The sequence below is a fragment of the Perca fluviatilis genome, chromosome 22 (assembly GCF_010015445.1).
Source record: "Perca fluviatilis chromosome 22, GENO_Pfluv_1.0, whole genome shotgun sequence".
Lineage (NCBI taxonomy): Eukaryota > Metazoa > Chordata > Actinopteri > Perciformes > Percidae > Perca > Perca fluviatilis.
In genome coordinates, this window is record NC_053133.1 from 28,418,082 (window position 1) to 28,440,581 (window position 22,500).

At 41.2% G+C, this 22,500-nt stretch overlaps 2 protein-coding genes, 1 long non-coding RNA gene and 1 pseudogene across 3 annotated transcripts in view; 2 read left to right on the top strand and 2 right to left on the bottom strand.

The window, feature by feature from the left end:
- The window catches only part of LOC120552569 (NLR family CARD domain-containing protein 3-like), a 1,238,648-nt gene that overhangs the window by 1,159,709 nt on the left and 56,439 nt on the right, over nt 1–22,500 (bottom strand). The window lies entirely within an intron of this gene.
- LOC120552576 overlaps nt 1–22,500 on the top strand; it is a 501,282-nt pseudogene that overhangs the window by 241,381 nt on the left and 237,401 nt on the right.
- The window catches only part of LOC120552600 (NACHT, LRR and PYD domains-containing protein 1-like), a 735,215-nt gene that overhangs the window by 41,003 nt on the left and 671,712 nt on the right, over nt 1–22,500 (bottom strand).
- The window catches only part of LOC120552605, a 10,253-nt gene continuing 6,181 nt past the window's right edge, over nt 18,429–22,500 (top strand). The window contains exon 1 of the long non-coding RNA XR_005638038.1: nt 18,429–18,612. This is a non-coding gene — a long non-coding RNA (uncharacterized LOC120552605). The remainder of the gene's footprint in view (nt 18,613–22,500) is intronic.

The window sequence follows — 22,500 nt, forward strand, 5'->3', positions numbered from 1 at the left end:
CCCCCACCATTAAATGAGTTTGTGTCACTGTGTTCAGGCACTGGGAGGAGAACTAGGACGACCAACAGAGGTGACTGTGCAGTAGAGGTCGACGATAGTGGATTTTACCGATACCGATAGTTAGGTTGGGGCGGTATTTTGCCGATAACCGATTAATCAACCGATAGTATTTAGAATTGATACTGGATAAAACAGTTACATATATTTTTTTCAAAAAGTCCAGACGCTTTTGCCAATAATCAAAATAATAATGTCATATTTATTGATATTACACCCACAGCAATGCTATACAAGCATGTGTGTTGTCTAAAACAGTTCTCCTACATATTTGGAGTCATCCAGTGCAAAAATAAACATAATGAGCATTATAATTCATATGAAGGACAAACTATTTACATTTCTTCAAAAAGGCCCAAATGTATGCCAAATCTCAAAACAGTGACGCATCCTTCTCTGTAGAACGGTTTAGATCTAGCCTGACGTGGTCATAATCAGATTCTAGTCAGAATGTGAGTCTGAAACCCGCTCCATTGGGCTGTGATTATGGGGCGTGTTCCAACCGAACCAGGAAAAATAATGCCTCTGTATTCATTGGATAGACCTACATCCAATCAGAGCAACGGAACTCAACACTGTGTATCGTCTCCATAGCAACCACTCTTTGCACAATGCATTCATTCTAACTTCCGACTTTTAGACTTTTTTGAAGCTGGATATATCATTTGTTTCGTGTAAATATAAATGTGATAACGTTAGTGATAGTGACATGCTCGCTACAGTCGCATTTCTAGAGATCGATCGGGCGAAACACGTTTTATTTCTCTGATTCACGGCTTTGTTCTCTAGCGCGCCGCTGGGCCCTCTCTTCAGTCTCTCTCTATGTCTCTCCACCATATAACGCTCTCTCTCTTCACTTCACTCTCTATGTCTCTCCACCATATACACGGCTCTCCAGTCTCTCTCTATCTCTCTCCACCATATAACGCTCTCTCTCTTCAGTCTCTCTCTATGTCTCTCCACCATATAACGCTCTCTCCAGTCTCTCTCTATGTCCTCCACCATATAACGCCTTCTCTCCAGTCTCTCTCTATCTCTCGCTCCACCATATGACGCTAGTACCGTTTTCGGGCAGTTGTTGATGCATTAAAATGAATGCGCTTGTCGATTCTACACATCTCAATTCTCCAGCGGCAAACACTAGACGGATTGTGGACGATTTGGATCGGACTTTACGCGTTCATTTTTGTCAGTGTTTTAACCGCTTGAGGTTAGTTAGCCTACTGCTACTGCCTACTGTTTAGCGTCATCTCAGCCTCGAAAAACAAACATACTGTTGTGTGTTCTTTTAAAACTAAGCTAAAGACCTATCTTTTTGATGTTGCTTTTCTTTAAATAATCTATTTTATTAACTTTAATTTCTTATACTGCACTGTAACTTTCATTCTTATACCGCACTATCAATTTTATTCTTGTTTTAATTTGTTTATTAATGTTTTAAAATTGTTTTAAATTGCTTTCTAACTGCTCTTTAATGTTTTATGTAAAGCACTTTGAATTGCCCTGTTGCTGAAATGTGCTATACAAATAAAGCTGCCTTGCCTTGCCTTGCCTTGCCTTGCCTTGTGCTGTTCTTTCTCTACTAATGCAGCATCTATTCAACAAATGAATAACTTTATAATGATATAACAAACCTTTTTTGCTGTCGATGCTTTAAACACGCATCTGATGTCAGCCTTCTCCGCACAGCATGTGCTCTCCGTGCAGCACGCAGTAACACGTTCGAAAATAAACAACACGAGGCATCAGTGATAGTTTTTATTTCGCCTCTAGAGGCCGCTATTGTAATGCATGATGCCAGCAGACCCTTCTCAGCTCTGTGTACTGTGTAATGAATGACAGCGCTACGCTTCTCAGCCGCCCAGCAACAGACGCAACCAGGAAAAACTATCGGCATGGATTTTTGCCGATAACGCGATAGTTCCACCAATCAACTATCGGTGCCGATTAATTGGCAAAACCGATGAATCGGTCGACCTATACTGTGCAGTACAGAATCTGTACAGATCTACTGAGTCGGGCAGATCAGTCTTCTCTGTTAGAGACACAGAGATTATAACTCAGTACCAAGAGAGATCAGAGAATGGAACAACTTTGCTGGTTTTAAATTAAAATTTAAATCATGGCTGAAATCAACCCAATCATGCTCCCATCAATCATCAACCCAAACAGCCAATCTTTATGTAGTGAAGTCCTGTTGTAGTGGTGTCTAAATGTCATGATTTTATTGTTGGTTCCTATTGTTGTGGTGTTTTAATGTTGTGAAATTGTATTGTTGCTGTTGTCTTCATGTTGTTGTTCTTATTGTCAAAGTAGTGTTTTGTGTTGTGGTTTTTGTTGTTGTAGTGGGTGAGTTTTAATACTGTGAAATGTCATTGTCTTTACAACAGTGTTAGCATTTTATTTACTAGTGTTAGTTGACAGAGATGTTATTATCTGTTTCCTGCCCAGGGACTACAGATGAAAATTAGCTTATAGCTAATTCTGATACTGCTAAGGAGCTGTGCACTGACCCGGCCAAATAAATAAAAACAAATAAATAAATAAACTGTTACTGATGTCCAAGAGAATCACAAATATCAACAAAACTAAAGTGGGAAAAATATTAAAATCTGTTGTTTTGGGTGTGATTAAGAACAGTCTCATGCATGATTTATAAATGTGGTGTGGAAGCGTGTATCTTTACTCTAATACTGATGATACTGGCTTTTACATTGATTTATTGTGTTGATAATCACAGCTGGACTTACCAGCCTTCTGCAGTTCCTCACAGCTGAACTGGGCCCCAGTTTTCCTCCTTTGTTGTGTTGTGTAATTGACTCAGGTCCAACTCCTATCCAGAACCTCCTCTGACATCTGCAGTAATGTAGGATGAGCTGAGCAGTGGAACACAGGAGAGTCTTTCTCTGATCTCTTCTCTGGACTTCAGGAACTCTTTTGATCTGATGGACTGCGGTCGCTGCTCATCTCCATTGGGACAGTGGAAGATGTTGATGCTTCTTTCAGGAGATCCCATCACTGTTCATCTCTTTCAGGGTTGTTGGATATTCTCTGGATGATTTGTGGACTGTTGTCTGTCTGACCCAGCAGGCTCTAAGAGTCTCTGGTTGGACTCCAGAGAGAGGCCAAGGAAGCCCACTGAAGCTACTGTATTAGAAGGTTACTCCTGAAAATTGAAAGAGTGCTGGAATGTGGAACGGTGATACTCCTTGTTGAATGGGGGTTATTATCTTGTAACCTTTGCCTATCATCTCTAAGGGCAGATGGAGGGTGCCTCGGGGCTCTTCCTGAAGTCCACAATCATCTCCAATGTCTTCTGAGCATTTAGTTACAGGTTGTTGGGGCTGGCACTCAGGATGCCAGCTGCTTGACATCATGTCTGTAAGCTTTGACACACATGTTGGAAGGCAAAGCTTGTACAGGGTCCGAGGGTGAGGCTAAGTAAGTGTACAGAGAAAGCAAAGTAGAGCAAACTGCACTGTAGGCTCCAGTGCCGATACATAAAGTGTCAGTGAGATGCGTGCGTTTCTGAGCCTCAAAATGATGTTTCCTATTCGAGATTTTGAAATATGTGGCTGGAGATGGGAAACCCCATCTCCAGCATAACGGTTTTGGGTTAAATTCCCACATGGCCACATCAACCAATGTGTCCCCGAGCAAGACACTTAACCCCTAGTTGCTCCAGAGCTGCGGGTAACCTCTGACATATGTAACAATTGGAAGTCACTTTGAAAAAGCTGTCCGCTAAAATACACATGTAATGTAATAGCTGTAATTATAAATCAACCTTTAGGTTACTAGGCTGGTTATATAGTTATATTAGATGAATGAGGGGTAATGAAGATATATAGGCACAGGCGCTTGACATGATGAAGAGTTGCATGCATGGTTAGTAGCCTATATTACCAAGTTTCTAATGTTATGAAACAAAACTATGAAGAAATAACTGAGCAAGAAGATTTATCTATTGATCTGAAGGGGCCAATAGGCCTATAGTGAGGTGTGGTTTTTACAGTTTCAGTAACCATTTGTAAATAGATTCACTAATTCACTAGTATATTTGATGGATCATCAGGATAAAAACATTTGAAAATCAGTAATCCCATCTTTGATAATTTAGGTCTATAAACAGGTAACTGGCAAAAGTAAATACAGTTTTAGTATTATGACACAAAGATAAACTAGCTATCGCGTAATATAATTACAGTAAAATGTAACATTTAACTTAACTAAGGCAACAAGATTTGTTCATACTTCTCTTATGTTAGACAATAAATAGCCTCATTTTTAGTTATAATTGCAAATTAAACAAAAAGAAAAAGCACACTCTAGGACATAAGACAGAGATAGCTTTTAGGTGGAATTGAATTTTGAATTTTATGTTAAACCAGTAGATATTGATCAAATTGTGAGGACTTTAATTTAAGTATTCTGAGTTTGAGTTACTATGGGGCGTTGGCTAACAGAAAGTTCAAATTGTATTATGCTGTAATACTCATCTCCCACCAGGAGGGGGTGCATCATTGACTGAGTTAAATTTCATTATGCTGCAATACCATTTATTACCAGGAGGGGGGTACGTTCACAGAAAAGTTCACACACTCTGCAATACCACCGCTTGCCAGTAGGACGCGCGCCTACACACACACATAATACATATAACCAACACCCCAAACGGGAACATTGGAGATATTGATACTGGGCACACGTATCAGGGAAGTTGTTTCTATGCTTTGAGAGGGTGTCCTTCGTGGGGACCCTGATTTTGGTCCCCACGGGTGACACAGTTCTCACCTTGTGAGTGTGTACAGGTCAAGGTCCCCTATCGGTATAGAAATGCGAAAGTACACACACACACACATACACATAGAGACACACACACACATCATATAGACACACACACACACACACAGAGAACACACACACACACACACACAGACAGAGACACACACACACACAGACAGACACACACACTATACAAAAACACACACACACACAACCTTTTTTTCCCTAGCAGCAGCTTCTGTCCGCTAGCTGTCCAAACTCCAGACATGTCCAGGTAGGCCATGCTGCTGCCCCCGAAAGTCCCCCAACACATCAACTCATCAACTAATCTTAGCTTACTGTACAAAGCACCAGATACACAACACACACACACACACACACACACACACACACACACTACACACACACACACACACACACACACACACACACACACACACACGCTATAGGCGCTGAGCTGTATCAGAAATTCAAAGTTTAGTGTGTTTGTGTGTTTTCATTCCACATTGACAGCTGGTCCCGTCCTCACCACCCTTCGCTAAGCCCCCTCCTTAGTTGCATTGACAAGCTGCGCCGGTCAGCCTATTCCAGTATGTATGCACCGGTTTTCATTGGTCAATGCAACATCAATGGAGCACTATGCAATCGGCCAACAACAGTATTGATTAGAACTAGAAAATTCGAAGAAATGTTTACAGTGTGCCTCCCTACTTGGTGACACATCCGACAACACTAGCTAAGTAGATACATAGGTCACACTGTCACAGAAAGAGAGAGAGAGAGAGAGAGAGAGAGAGACAGAGAGACAGAGAGAATAAGAATATAATAAGAGTTTGATAGATTTAGGATGCTTAAAGTACTGACTATTTACATGGAGTCTGGTGGTTTAGCACAAGCCCTTCAGCACCACAATATATATATATTTTGCTTAAATTTTAAATTCATACAGTGTTGTTTTAATGGTGAAGTATTAATTGTCTTAATTTTAAGACCTTATGTTTACCAGAAACAGGTATGAAGTAGCTAGCTAAACACACCAGACTCCATTTAAAAAATAGTACTTTAGCGTAGCATAGAGACAACATACATTTTCACATGTAAATCAGTAAACTATGTTTTTTATTTCAACCAACACTAGAGTTGTGGATGGTGGGAAAGTGTAGAGAAAACCCAACAATGGTTTTTCATAGCTTTATTTTGTTTCTGTCGACTTTGAATGAAGTGTATTTTATGATCCTTAAAGTACTGATTATTTACATGGAGTCTGGTGGGTTTAGCGTACACAAGCCCTCAGCACTACATTAGCTACCAAAGTCGCAAAATTTATTACCAGGACGCGTGTACTGAATCAAACAGCTGTTTTCTGAATAGAGTGTTATATGTCATTCATACCCCCTCCACTAGTATGGCAGACATCCTGTACCTTAGACTTTAGCCTCAGAAATACGCCATGCTTCAATGCAAAATGTTCGAGGGAAACCGATCCAAACTTGACTTTTTTGCAAAAGCGACTGGCGACTTTTTCTGGTGTTATTGGAGACTCTTTGAGGTGTTTGGAGACTCCTGAAAGCACGTATCACCTGTAGTTATTGTGCAGGTGCTGCCGTGAGCCCCTCCCCGTCCAGAGCCCGTGACGGTCAGTCTCAGTGGCCCGCAAAACCCCCAGCCCGCCGTCAGAGCAGAGATGAGACACACAGCACCCCGCCCAGGTTGCATTGAATCACACGAAGCTGTCCCGCTCTTGCCCTGGCTTACAGAGAGGGTGTAAATGTAAATGATTCTTCACTCTACACAAAATAATTAGGGACACACGCGGGTACTGAATCAAACAGCTGTTTTCTCCAATATAGTGTTATCACTCTGCAATTACGCTGCTGCTCAACGGGTGCGCCGTGAGCCCTCCCCCCGTCCAAATGCCCTCACAAGCGGTCAGCTCTCAGTAGCTCGCGCTGCAGTCCCAGCCTGCATAAAGCAGAGACACACACCACTCCACTACTTAGACCTTAGCTCAGAAATACGTCATGCTTCAATGCAAAATGTCCGGACTAAATCCCAACTTGACTTTTTGTCAAAAAGCTACTAGCGACTTTTTCTGGTGTTATTGGAAACTTTTGTGGGTGTTTGAGACTCGTGAAAGCACGCATCACTTCTACAATTACTGGGCTCAATGAGCAGCAGGTGCTGCCGTGAGCTCCCGTCCAAAAAAAAAAAAAAAAAAAAAACTAACTAAAAAACGCCTACCGTTTACATGAGTTTTTGTGGTGTAGTAATAGTTCTAGTTTACTTAACTGTTGGCCTTACAATTTTACTTTTTCCCTGTTCATGTGATATGTGGACAACATGACAAATAGATGGAGGGGGGTAAACTTCATGAAATAAATTGAACTCTTCAAAATATCAGGTATTTCCATGGAATTTACATAATCCAATATGGCTGCCGCCATATGAAGTCATAATATGCAAATTAGATGGAAAATGTACCCCTACATAAACGCTAGGTCATTCTGAATATTTGTTTCATTTACACTTTGTCTCTATCTCAAACCATTTTCAAGCCAGAGCCTTCTGAAATTTAGGTGTCAAAACCTAGTATTTTTAAAAATAAAACCCGGCACCTAAAGGGTTAAATGGGACTGGACTGAAACGAGAGCTTTTCTGCCTTATATGGTCTGCTCATGAATATTTAGATGAGCTGCACGCTGATTAGTTGAGCTTAGCACGCACACACACACACACACACACACACACACAGGCGCGGAGCTGTATCAGAAATTCAAAGTTTAGTGTGTTTGTGTGTTTTCATTCCACATTGACAGCTGTCCCGGTCCCGCCCGACCCTTCGCTAAGCCCCGCCCTCCCTAGTTACTGTTGCTACGCCTGACCAAGGGGGTAAGCTTCGCTTCAGAACGCGAACCTTCGATGGCGCCATTTTGTTGCTACAAAGGTATCACCTCTTGTTAGCATTCCGCTGACCGCCATTTTGTTTTTACGTCACTTGACTGCGAATAACTTTACATCTGAAGCGTTTAAAGACTCTATTTGTCCGTTGTTTATTTCTAAAGAAACACGACAATGTATAAAGGCTCCATTACCTTGTAGCTCACGTTAGGGTCCAGGCAGACGCTTTTATAACAATAGGCTAACGATTGGGTCATAACCACGAGACTTTACTGTCACACAGTAGAGGAATTACCATATAGTACAGGAGAAGCTCACAGGCAGTTTGACTTACATTAGCTGTTTAGGTTTAATTACGTAATGTTAGCTAGCATGTTAGTTAGCAATAATTATCCCGTGCTTATGTTATCTCCTTACATATACCCACGCTCCCGCCTCTGTAAGATTGGGAATGATTGAGATTTCTCTCGCACAGCTACCAGAAGACTTCACACTTTCAGACAGGTTGCTCACGCCACATCTACGCTGTCTCTTGTCAGTTGAGGTGGCCAGATAAGGGACAGATACCACGGAGAAGTGCTTCTAATAGCCTTCACTGGTCTCCGTCCACAGACACGGGTCTATTGGTCCATTAATATATATGTCAATGCGCTTGACAAGCTTTGTGGCCGGTCACGTCTATTCCAGTATGTATGCACCGGTTTTCATTGGTCAATGCAACATCAATGGAGCACTATTGCAATCGGGCGCGAACAACAGTATTGATTAGAACTAGAAAATTCCGGAAGAAATGTTTACAGAGTGCCTCCTACTTGGTGCACATCCGAATAACACTAGCTAAGTAGATACATAGGTCACACTGTCACAGAGAGAGAGACAGAGAGAGAGAGAGACAGAGAGAGAGAGAGAGAGAGACAGAGAGAGAGAGAGAATACGAATACGAATACGAATGGGAGTTTGATAGATTTAGGATGCTTAAAGTACTGACTATTTACATGGAGTCTGGTGGGTTTAGCGACACAAGCCTCAGCACTACAATATACAGTGCCTTGCGAAAGTATTCGGCCCCCTTGAACTTTTCGACCTTTTGCCACATTTCAGGCCTCAAACATAAAGATATAAAACTGTATTTTTTTGTGAAGAAACAACAACAAGTGGGACACAATCATGAAGTGGAACGAAATTTATTGGATATTTCAAACCTTTTAAACAAATAAAAAACGGAAATATTGGCTGCAAAATTATTCAGCCCCTTAAGTTAATACTTTGTAGCCCCACCTTTGCTGCGCATTACAGCTGTAAGTGGCTTGGGTATGTCTCTATCAGTTTGGCGCACATCGAGACTGACATTTTTGCCCATTCCTCCTTGCAAAACAGCTCAAGCTCAGTGAGGTTGGATGGAGAGCGTTTTGAACAGCAGTTTTCAGTTCCTTTCCACAGATTCTCGATTGATTCAGGTCTGGACTTTGACTTGGCCATTCTAACACCTTGGATATGTTTATTTGTGAACCATTCCATTGTAGATTTTGCTTTATGTTTTGGATCATTGTCTTGTTGGAAGACAAATCTCCGGTCCCAGTCTCAGGTCTTTTTGCAGACTCCATCAGGTTTTCTTCCAGAATGGTCCTGTATTTGGCTCCATCCATCTTCCCATCAATTTTAACCATCTTCCCCTGTCCCTGCTGAAGAAAAGCAGGCCCAAACCATGATGCTGCCACCACCATGTTTGACAGTGGGATGGTGTGTTCAGGGTGATGAGCTGTGTTGCTTTTTAACGCCAAACATAACGCTTTGCATTGTTGCCAAAAAGTTCCGATTTTGGTTTCATCTTGACCACAGCACCTTCTTCCCGATGTTTGTGTCTCCCAGGTGGCTTCTTTGGCAAACTTTAAACGACACTTTTATGGATATCTTTAAGAAATGGCTTCTCTTGCCACTCTTCCATAAAGGCCAGATTTGTGCAGTATACCGACTGATTGTTGTCCTATGGACAGAGTCTCCCACCTCAGCTGTAGATCTCTGCAGTTCATCCAGAGTGATCATGGGCCCCCTTGGCTGCATCTCTGATCAGTCTTCTCATTGTATGAGCTGAAAGTTTAGAGGGACGGGGTCGGGTTCGAGATTTGTAGTGGTCTGATACTCCTTCCATTTCAATATTATCGCTGCACAGTGCTCCCTTTGGGATGTTTAAAGTTTGGGAAATCTTTTGTATCCAACCGGTTTAAACTTCCACAACAGTATCTCGACTCTGCCTGGTGGTCCCTTGTTCTTCATGATGCTCTCATGCGCTTTACACGGACCTCTGAGACTATCACAGAGCAGGTGCATTTATACCGGAGACTTGATTACACACAGCTGGATTCTATTTATCATCATTAGTCATTTAGGTCAACATTGGATCATTCAGGAGATCCCTCACTGAACTCTTGAGAGAGTTTGTTGCACTGAAAAAAGGGGCTGAATAATTTTGCACTTCCACTTTTCAGTTTTTATTTGTTAAAAAGTTTGAAATAGCCAATGAATTTCGTTCCACTTCATAATTGGGACCCACTTGTTGTTGATTCTTCACAAAAAATTACAGTTTTATATCTTTATGTTTGAGGCCTGAAATGTGGCAAAAGGTCGAAACGTTCAAGGGGGCCGAATACTTTCGCAAGGCACTGTATATATAATTTGCTTAAATTTTAAATACATACAGTGTTGTTTTAATGGTGAAGTGTTTATTGTCTTAACCTTTTAGAGATATACCTTTTTAAAACCTATTTAAGACCTTTACACACAGACACAAACACACACACACACATAGCACACACACACACACACACACACACACATAGAGACACACACACACACAGACATATAGACACACACACACACACATAGAGCACACACACACACACACATATACACACAAACACATAGACACACACACATATAGAGACACACACACACACACACACACACACGACACATACACACACATTCATATAGACACACACAGACACAAACACACACACACATTGAGACACACACACACATAGACACACACACACAAACACACAGACACACACACACAAACACACATATACACACACACATAGACACATACACACACACACACACACACACACACACACACATATAGACACACACACACACAGACACACACACAAAACACACACAAACATAGACACACACACACATACATATAGACACACACACACACATAGAGACACACACACACACACACACAAACATAGAGACACACACACACACACACAAACATATAGACACACAAAATAATACACACACACACACACAAACACATATAGACACACACACAAACAGAGACACACAAACACACACACACACAAACACATATAGACACACATAAACACACATAGAGACACACACACACACACATAGAGACACACACACACACAGACATATAGACACACACACACACACACATATGCATATAGACACACACACACACAAAAACAGACACACACTCACACACACATAGAGACACACACACACACACACACACACACACACACATGGAGAACACACAAACACATACACAACACAGAACAATAAAAACACACACATAGAGACACACACATAAACACACGATACATATAGACAATACACACACACAATAACAACACATATTACAATAAAACAAAAACACACATAGAGACACACACAATAAACACACACACACAACACACAACAAAACAACAAAATATAGAGAATAAACACACAACACAACAAAACATAGAGAACACAACAACACACAATATACATATAGACACAACAACACATAGAAATACAAAACATACATATAGACACAAACACAACACACATAGAGACACAAAAAAAAATAACACACAACACACACACACAACACAAAAATAGAGAAACAAACACACACACACACACACAACTAGAGAACACAACACACACAACACATAGAGACAATACCACAAAATACCATAATATAGACAAAAAAACACATAGAGACATACACACACATACATATAGACACAAAATCATACACACACACACACACATAGACACACACACACACACACACACACACAGACACACACACACACACATACATATAAACACACACACACACACACACACACATAGAGACACACACACACACACACACAAACATAGAGACACACACACACACACGCATACATATAGACACACACACACACACACACACATACACACACATACATATAGACACACACTGTGCTGTTAGATCGCAAACGGAGAGACTTTTGTATTGAGAAAAAGAGACTTTTATTTTGAAAAAGGAAGTTGAGACTTTCCAGTCTTCATGCCAGAAATCAGGAAGTGCAAAGTTATTTTCAAGCACATGCAGTGAGAGGCTGTGAAGCATATGTTGTGAGCTGCTGTTGAAAATAGATGGAGTGGGGAAGGACTTTACTTTACTAATGTCACAGAAAAAAATACTTGTAACAGTAATACTGCTTTTTTTTTGCCATACAGCATCATTTTGTGATTAATTACATCCCACTTTTTAATCACAGTAATACAACAGAGACCTTATCTATTTTGAAAGTTCAATATCGATACCAGCTTGACGTTACTACAATGTGCTAACGTTGATGCTAAAGCTTTGTGGGTAACATTATGAGGTTACAACATCGTTAAACACGCTAATAAAGTTATTTTTAGTATGACTGTTTCGACCACAGCTAACAGGACTGAGCTAACCCACCAATAACTTCACTAGTAACGTTAACGTTAGCTGTATAGATAGACGATTAATCTAATGCTAATTTAGCCAAAGTAGCACACCCCGGTCTGTCTGCCTCACTCCCCCGGCGCAGAGAGACTCAGTCGGGATGACAGCTGACAACAGCCCCGGGACATAAAGCTAGCTAGTTACCGTTAGCCCCCAGTCAGCTATCAGCCAGCTACTTTCATTACAGCAACCCCCCCTCCCCCCCCCCGGCCAGAACTTATCTCCAGTGCCTGGTGCTTACGACGCTAACGGCAGTTTAATTAAACGTCGGAAACAGACCATATCAGACCCAGCACCGAGTCACAACAGCGGCCATCCATAGCGGTAGCTAGCTACATCTCCGTAAGCGCTACCGATGTATGTGCGAAAATCTCCTCCCCTCCCCGAATTTCTCCCCCCGTGTTTTGGCTGTCTTTACGGTTAGCTAAATTAACCCGACAAAAGGTGGGTTAAGCAACAAACAAAGAAGAAGTTAAACGTAAAAGTAAGGGGAGATAATTCCGGGCAGCTGGGAGATGTTCTGCTGCTGCACAACAGGCATCGAACGTCCTGGCTCGCTGTCGCGGAGATTCCCCCGACAATCCCCCCCCACACCGTCTCTCAGCCTCGTTTAGCAGCTAGCTAGCGTTACAACACACCCCGTCCGCCCCGGTGTTGAAACCATCCAACAGGTGACATTGATATGTGAAATATTTTGTGTTTTAGCTGCTGGCTACTGTTAGCTTGCTGGCTCACTAGCTAACTGGTCAGCTACAAATAAAAATCTAATCAAGAAAAACGTAACTATGTTGGGGAAACTGCAGCTATTTTATTACAATAACATGAATAAACGTTACTAAACGTAACGTGAATAAACTTGAACGGGTAAACTCGTCCGTGAACTGATGCGTTCTAACCGGCAGCGAAGGTGTTTAACACTAAAAACTCCCATAATTCCACGCAACTTCACAACGTCATCAAAAGTCCAGTTTTACCGTCCATTGTTTTGGTTGAGAGACCCCTAGCGGCAGAAAGTTACATATTGTACGTTTAACGGTGAAGTAGGAGATTTTAGTCGCGCGGTTATTTTGACTTAATACAATAGCAGGAAAAGAGTCAAAGGCTGTAAACTTTTGTTAAATATATGTGGAAAGAAATCAAAACATGCTAGCATTAATATTAAAACTCCACTGCACATAGAACTAACAACTAATTTTAAACAAAACTAATTTTAGGGGTAAGATCATTGATTAGAACATAGTAATGTTGAGCTACACATTTAAAACATCAACACATCTGATCTTTATTCAGATTGACACACACACACACACACACACAAACACACTCAAACAGAGACGCACACAGACACACAGAGAGACACACTTACATATAGACACACACATACAGACACACACACACACACATACATATAGACACATACAGACACACACACACACACACACATACATATAGACACAAACAGACACACACACACACACACACACACATACATACATATAGACACAAACAGACACACACACACAACTGCACATAGAACTAACAACTGATTTTAAACAAAACTAATTTTAGGGGTAAGATCATTGATTAGGACATAGTAATGTTGAGCTACACATTTAAAACATCAACACATCTGTTCTTTATTCAGATTGGAGAACTGCGGTTTGTCAGAGATCAGCTGTGCTGCTCTGGCCTCAGCTCTGAAGTCCAACCCCTCCCATCTGAAAGAGCTGCACCTGGGGGGCAACGACAACATGAAGGATTCAGGAGTGAAGCAGCTGTGTGCTGGATTGGAGAGTCCAAACTGTAGACTGGAGACTCTGAGGTCAGTTCATCTATTTCATTCTTCTACTGTGTAAATCTATTAAAATTAAATCCATATCAGAAGTTCTACATTTCTATCAGTTCACTTGTTTTCTGTGTTTGTCTGAGAACAAATCACAACAACTCTTTGTTTGTTTTCAATTTGTCAGTCTGAACAGTTTGTCTCCTGGGGCCTGTTTCACAAAACCAGGATAAGGGATTAAGCCGGGATTTCCCAGTTATCCTAGCTCAATTTAGCCTTGACTCGGTTTCACAAAAGCGGAGGCACATAAATCACCATGGAGATTTATTCTGTACAGCTAGCCTGGTCCTGACCAGGCTAACAGCCAGGATTTATTTAATCCTGGAGCCTTTTCTGATCACCCAGCAGTGGTTTCACCTTATTGTTATCAGCCTGGATTAAAATACAACAGGTACATATTGCTGTTCATTTAAGTACTGTTATTAGTTGTGACCATTATTTTTTTTATTTATAATTATTCATGTGACAGTCATTGTTACTGTTATATTGCTGTATGAAGACTGATGGATATATTATGGCAGTTGTTGAGATAATTAGAAAAGGCTATTAACATTTCAAATGTGTTTTAAATGAAGTCTGTTACTAAGGGCAATATATACAATGCTTTACAATTCTATAGTTGACCAATGCACCTTGAATTACTTTAGTTGAGAATTTTTTTTATAATTATTCTTTAACAATAAGGATCATGTTTATTCCTCTTCCATGTGCATTGTATTTGGAATTCTTAGCACACAATTTGTGTTGTCCAGTAAACTGGGACTATAATTTGGGAGGATTGAACAATTTTAAGAACATATTCTTATTGTACAATCCTCCCAAATTATAGTCTTAGTTCACTGGACCAATAACTATCTAGTGATGTAGGCAGTTTTTCACTTAATTATCTTTTTAGTTTCTAGATTTTAGTCCAATTTCTTCAGTGTCTTTATTTTCTATGTCCATACAGTATATTAGGGAGCAAGGCATATAATATGTAGAGAAAGAAACTCGTCCTCTATAAAAAATAAAAAAAAAACGCGAGAAAAAGCGTGGCAGATAATAGCGGACTGACTGAATGATCTAATGAGTGAATGAATGAGTCTAAAAATATACATTTATGAAATACTGCTCTTAACTGAAACCATTCAATGAGTCACTGTCATTTGCAAAAATGAACAGTTGTGCACTTTGCATTAAAAGCGAGCAGTGGAAGTTAATATGACTTAGGAAATTTATATTTTAGCCCATGAGAGAGAGAAAGAGGGAGGAACAGAGTGAAAGAGATATTTACGCATCATATTTTAGCGTTGTAGAAAATCAATCTTGATGGTAAATTTCACGGCAAAGAGTACTACTGTTAATTTGTGAAAATGATTAGTAGCCTGATCCTTAAATGGTATGATTATGACCGTTTCAATTCAGAGCCGTGGTCAGTTAATGTATAGGCTGCTCACGCATTCAGTCGGTCCGTGATCGTCTGCTGCGCTTTTTCTCGGTGTTTTATTACAGCGGCCGTGTTTCTTTTCTTTTTATACAAATCATGTGTTTCACGTCGTCATACTTCCACAAGAAGCTGCTGCTCACTCTGTATAAAGTATGTACAATGCGTATTCTCCATTTTGGCATCAGTAAATCTGTGATCGACTTCCGCGGTCTTTTGAGGAAAGCCGTGGACGTGCATCTATCTGAATTACTTCAGCCTGGCTCGACCTAGTCGCTCCTCCTCAGCCTGGCTCGGCCTTCGTGAAACGCACCAAGCCAGGATGCACAGATTAGACTAGGACAAGCCTCGCTTTATCAGTTATCCTGGATTTATATATTCTGCTTTTGTGAAACAGGCCCCAGATGTAGTCTGGACTCAAACTGAATCAGTGTTTGTCAGAAAACTTTAAGATTTATTATTCAATGTGATGCAAAATTAAATCAAAATTTGAAATTGTTTTTTCATGTGAAACAGTCATAATTAAAAAAAAAAAGAAATAGGGCTGTACAATTTGTAGATAAGTCATATTGTGATTTACAATACTATGATTGCAAAAATAAATGCACCAAACAGTAAATAAAAAATGTCTCGCTAAAGAAACCCAGAAAACCCTCAACATGTTGGGTTCCTTAAAAAAGATCAACGAAATATATAGAATATAAAAACATAAAAACATAGTCTATAAAAAGGAAGAAAGGAAGAATTAAATGAGTAGAGACAATAAAGAATAAAGAAAGAGAGAGAAAGAAAAGTAATTAAAATAAAAAAACAAGGGACATGTTTACTACAGTTACAGATGTTTTAAATGATAGAGGAGAAAGTTTAGTTTGGTTTGCTCAACAGCACAATTAAAAAATAGAACAAATAAGAAAAACACAAATTCTCATTAAAATAATACATTGTATATGTCACATTAAGGATGGGTGTAATAAAAGAACTATTGATTAAGTTACTAAATCTACTTTGTCCAACCTGTTGGTAAAGTGTGAAGAACACCAAGCTTCTTAAGCCCCAGTGTCTTCTTCTGTGGTTTCTACTGTGGGTAAAGTGAAGGCTGTTACAACGTGGAGACTGGAGTGGACACTGAGTGAGACGCACACAGCTCACCTTTTAGTTTCCTTAAATCACACAGTTTATGAGGTTAGTTATTCACACACAGTGACATCATGACTGGGATTAGATTATTTGTGCAGCATTAAAGGGGTGATAGAATGGTTCTATAGGGTATTTCATGCTGTTCCTTAAGGTCTCCTAATAGGGTATGTAACATTGGTTGGGCTGAAAATGTCTCTTTTGCTGTTTTTGGCCCTAATGCTACCCTGTTAAATGGGACTGGACTGAAACGAGAGCTTTTCTGCCTTATATGGTCTGCTCATGAATATTTAGATGAGCTGCACGCTGATTAGTTGAGCTTAGCACGCACACACACACACACACACACACACACACACACAGACACACAGACACACACACACACACACACAGAGACACACAGACACACACACACACACACACACAGAGACACACACACACACACACAGAGACACACACACACACACACACACACACAGACACACACACACACACACAGAGACACACACACACACACACACACACACACACACAGACACACACACACACACACACACACAGAGACACACACACACACACACACACACACACAGACAGAGACACACACACACACACACACACATACACATAACACACACACACACACAGACAGAGACACACACACAGACACACACACACACAGACAGAGACACACACACACACACACACACACACACAGACACACACACACACACACACAGGCGCGGAGCTGGATCCGAAATTCAAAGTTTAGTGTGTTTGTGTGTTTTCATTCCACATTGACAGCTGTCCCGGTCCCGCCCGACCCTTCGCTAAGCCCCGCCCTCCCTAGTTACTGTTGCTACGCCTGACAAGCTTTCGTGCCGGTCACGTCTATTCCAGTATGTATGCACCGGTTTTCATTGGTCAATGCAACATCAATGGAGCACTATTGCAATCGGGCGCTAACAACAGTATTGATTAGAATGAATCTGCCGATTTTGCCAAGACTCTCATTCATTCCTGAGTGGTGAAGATAGTTGTGGAAACTTTCCCAGCTGGTCAACAGTACAGAAGTTAGCTAGCCATGGCACAAAAGCACATTTTGGATTTCTTTATAGATTAACCACAAGCTAAAAAGCGTAAAAGACCGGAGGCAGAAAACTGTAACTGACTGAAGTAGCGACCCTGCTAGCAACAGACGACGAGGGAGCTAATCCTGTAAACCATCTAGCAGCACCAGGCGCAGCACCAGGCTAGCAGCACCAGGCTAGCAGCACCAAGCTAGCAGCACCAGGCTAGCAGCACCAAGCTAGCAGCACCAAGCTAGCAGCACCAGGCTAGCAGCACCAGGCTAGCAGCACCAAGCTAGCAGCACCAAGCTAGCAGCACCAGGCTAGCAGCACCAGGCTAGCAGCACCAAGCTAGCAGCACCAGGCTAGCAGCACCAGGCTAGCAGCACCAAGCTAGCAGCACCAGGCTAGCAGCACCAAGCTAGCAGCACCAAGCTAGCAGCACCAGGCTAGTAGCACCAGGCTAGCAGCACCAGGCTAGCAGCACCAGGCTAGCCCATGGCAGAGGGAACAGCAACATCAACTCAGTGCTGCCAGCCTCGGGTCACACTTTTCCTGCTACACGTTTTGGAGATGAGGATTTATTTTAGTGTTATGACTGCAACACAAGGTAATAATGCTGGTTTATTATTATGCTGCCGCCGTGCAGTAAATTGGCATGATTTATCAACTGTTCAGTAACAGTTCAACTGAAAGTTTATATGAATTATTGGAGATAATTGTGTTTTTTTACACTGTGTAAAGCCTACTTAGTCTACGTATTGGAAAACCAGAATGAGGTCATACCGATTTTTAATGATCCTACCGTATTGTTATAAAATGATTAGGCCCAGCTTAACACGCAGGCCCAATATCTTTATGCCTTTAATTTGCTACAAAAACTTAAGGCTGCATTTCTCTATTCCAGTGTTTGTGTCAGGACTGACTGGCTTCACTTTGATTTGATTTAATATAATTCAGTGATGTGTTACCCTTGTGTTGTTGAGCTTGTAGAAGCCATTTTCTGGACCATTGTTGTAGCCGTGTCTATATCCTGCGTTACCCGGGTCTAGGGCAACGCAGCCTTAAGGCTTCGGTAATAATTAGTACTGTTTTGACACCACGAAGTGCCTTTGTTTTAATAAATAGAGATATTTTGTCATTGTCTTCATCTTGACAGTAGGCTATGGGTATGAAAGAAATGTAACTTGGTTGAATAGCGATAACGGTCTATTATTTCCCGGTGTTTGGGGATCAGTACGGCAGGCTAATTACGGTCTTGGATAGGCTATTTATATGAATTGAATCTCTATACAGTTCAATAAATTGTGATGGATGCAGTTTGGTGTGTGGTGGTTGACTTTGGCTGAAAACTTCACTCTGGAAAATTTGTCAGCACCCCCAATTCAAAATATGTTCCCGCGGCTCAAGCACCATTTATATCTCTCGCTCGTCTCTTTTCTTTCTCTCTTTCTCCGTGAAATGAAGCTGCCTTCAGGTGCAGTAGGAAACGTTGTGTTCTATAAATGATCTGATGAAAAACTGTTACTGTGAGATATAAAGTCCAGGGCTTGACATTAACTTTTTGAGGCACTTGTCCTTCGGACAAGTACATTTACGTTTCACTTGTCCATGAACAAAAGTCACTTGTCCGGGTAAAGATTCATCATTTTATAAAAAGTTTTTGTGTTTTGCTAATGCAGAATTTGAAGAAACCATTGAAAGCATCCAAACCCAAAAAAAAAAAAAAAAACAATTTAAAAAAAAAAAAAAAAAAAAATACAACAACAACAACAAAATTCCCCTTCAACAAGAAAAAAGGATCTCCAGACTCATAATACAAAGTAATATGTTGCACGCCGGTGTGCAGAAGTTAATATATTGAGATTCTAAGTGAATATTTTAAAGTTTCTCATTAGTTTCAGATTCCTAGTCAATATTCTAAGTTACTATGTCAATATATTGAGATATTTTGAGATATTGAGTCAATATATTGAGATTGTAAGTCAATATTTTGAATGTTCTCATTGCTTTGAGATTCTTAGTCAATATTCTGAGTTACTAAATCAATATACTGAACCAATATGTTGAGTTACTAAGTCAATATATTACGATACTAAGCCAATATATTGAGATTAAGTCAATATTTTATAGTTTCTCATTACTTTGATATTCTTTGTTTATATTCTGAGATACTGAGTCAATATATTGAGATACTAATTCAATATTTTGACCAGAGGTAGTGGTGACTTGAACTTATACTATATCTAAAATAATTTTGTAGACATAACAATGGATTTTGCCACTAAATGTTGGTGTCAACGTGTTTTTTTTTTCTTTCTACAATTTCACTTACCAAGGGATCCTTTAAAAGGTGTAGCTACTTTACAGTTGATTATTACCTGATATTTAATCCGCTACAAACAAGTAGCCCGGAGCAGTAAAGCGTTACGAGGGCAGAGAGCCAGCCGTCAAGAGTCAAATTAACTTCATGCTTCATCCGCTACAAAGCACACTTCTATCGCCACGAGTGACAGCTTTATTCGGCTCGTTTTCTGTGAACGATGTGGGGACGGGGTAACGTTAAAGCGTAGTTAGCATGCTAACGTTAGCTAACTAACACCGGCTGCCTGGCTTGTTGGTTCCGCGGTGCTTTCATGCTGTATCGCTTACAGAGAAGGAGCTGAACAGTGGGCTGGGTCTAACGTCAGCGGTCCGCTCTCTCTCCCGCTGCTGCTGGGTCTAACGTTAGTTAATGTATTTGTTTCAAATCGGTAAAGTAAAATCTGTAACATAAACGGAATGAGTGACACATAATAACGTATATAATGCTTCATCCACACAAAGCACATTGCTATCGCCACGAGTGACTTCTGTTTTCAGCTTGTTTTCTGTGAACAATGTGGCGAGGAGGTAACGTTAAGGTGGAGTTAGCAAGCTAACACCGGCTAGCTCGCCGTGCTTTCATGCTGCTTGGCTTTCGGGGAGTATGCGCTGAACAGCGGGCTGGGTCTAACGTTAGCGGCCCGCCGACCCGCTGCCCGGGATTGTGGTGTAAAATATGTATTTGTTTCAATTCTGTAACATTGACGAAATGAGTGGCACATAACGTGAACTAACATGGCATTTTGTTTTGTTTGAGTTTTAACTTGTCCAGTGGGGCAAGTAAATTTCTCTTCCACTTGTCCTACAAAAAATCCACTTGTCCCGGACAAGCGGACAAGCCTTAATGTCGAGCCCTGGAGTCTACTTGTGCTACAGTGGGGGGGGGGTAAAAGAAAACAACACGACGTCGCACGACTCGCACCACACTGCGGCGATTGCTTCTTTTTTTTTTATCTGAACGCAGCTTCCCGCTGAAGTACAGAGCTCATTTAAGATGATGCTCTGACGTCCCGTTTCCCTGAAGGCAGCGCGGAGCTGCGCCGAACAAAGCTGACAGAAGTCCAGAAGAGAAGAGTTCTGGTCCAGCGTCTGGTCCAGTCGCAGTGCTGTAAACTGGCAGCTTTTAATGGAGCAGACCACTGGTTTTTGCAAGTAGTTTAAAGTGGAAACATGTATTGTTATCTGAACGCCCTCTGGGGAGGGAATCAGGCCCACCTTGACTTAATCCAGGCCCACCCATCTGTAACGTTCTGCATCCACCACTGCACACACACACACACACACACACACACACCTATGCTTTCAGCACTGTTCGCTGAGGATCCATGTTGGAAAATAAAGTTAACGTCCCGTGAACCGCTGCCTGCACACCGCCCATTGCGAGTCCACTGCGCCCCTGATCTAAATCCACATGTCCCGCTCAGTTGTCTGATATCTCCTCCTTTTCTCTGGGCCAGTATTCAGTCTGATATCTCCTCCTTTTCTCTGGGCCAGTATTCAGTCTGATATCTCCTCCTTTTCTCTGGGCCAGTATTCAGTCCGATATCTCCTCCTTTTCTCTGGGCCAGTATTCTGTCTGATATCTCCTCCTTTTCTCTGGGCCAGTATTCAGTCTGATATCTCCTCCTTTTCTCTGGGCCAGTATTCAGTCTGATATCTCCTCCTTTTCTCTGGGCCAGTATTCTGTCTGATATCTCCTCCTTTTCTCTGGGCCAGTATTCTGTATCTCCTGAGAGAGCTCCAGCCAGCGGGGGGGCAGCGGGGTCTGACAGTCCAGGCAGACAGCCAGCCATCTGGGGGGGCACTGTGACGCTGTCACGGCAAACTGTGGAGCTCCTCAACTCCCAAACAGTCGTACTAAATTTGCAGTTAGCCATACATTTTTATAAAACGGCCCATATTTGAGCTTTATATAGTTGATTTCTCGCTTAAAATAATCTCAGAAGTGAATTTAGTAATGCAACAGCAGAGGAACACTGTATAAACTTTCTGAGATTTGCGCGAACAAGATTCAGAAGACTAACTGACCTTAGATCAGTTAGTGGCCTATGTAAATTTTGGGGTGTTACAAAGATAGAAGGTAGAGCCAAATGAGGAGGATTTGGGATGCTTACGGAAGCTTCTAGCTTTGTTG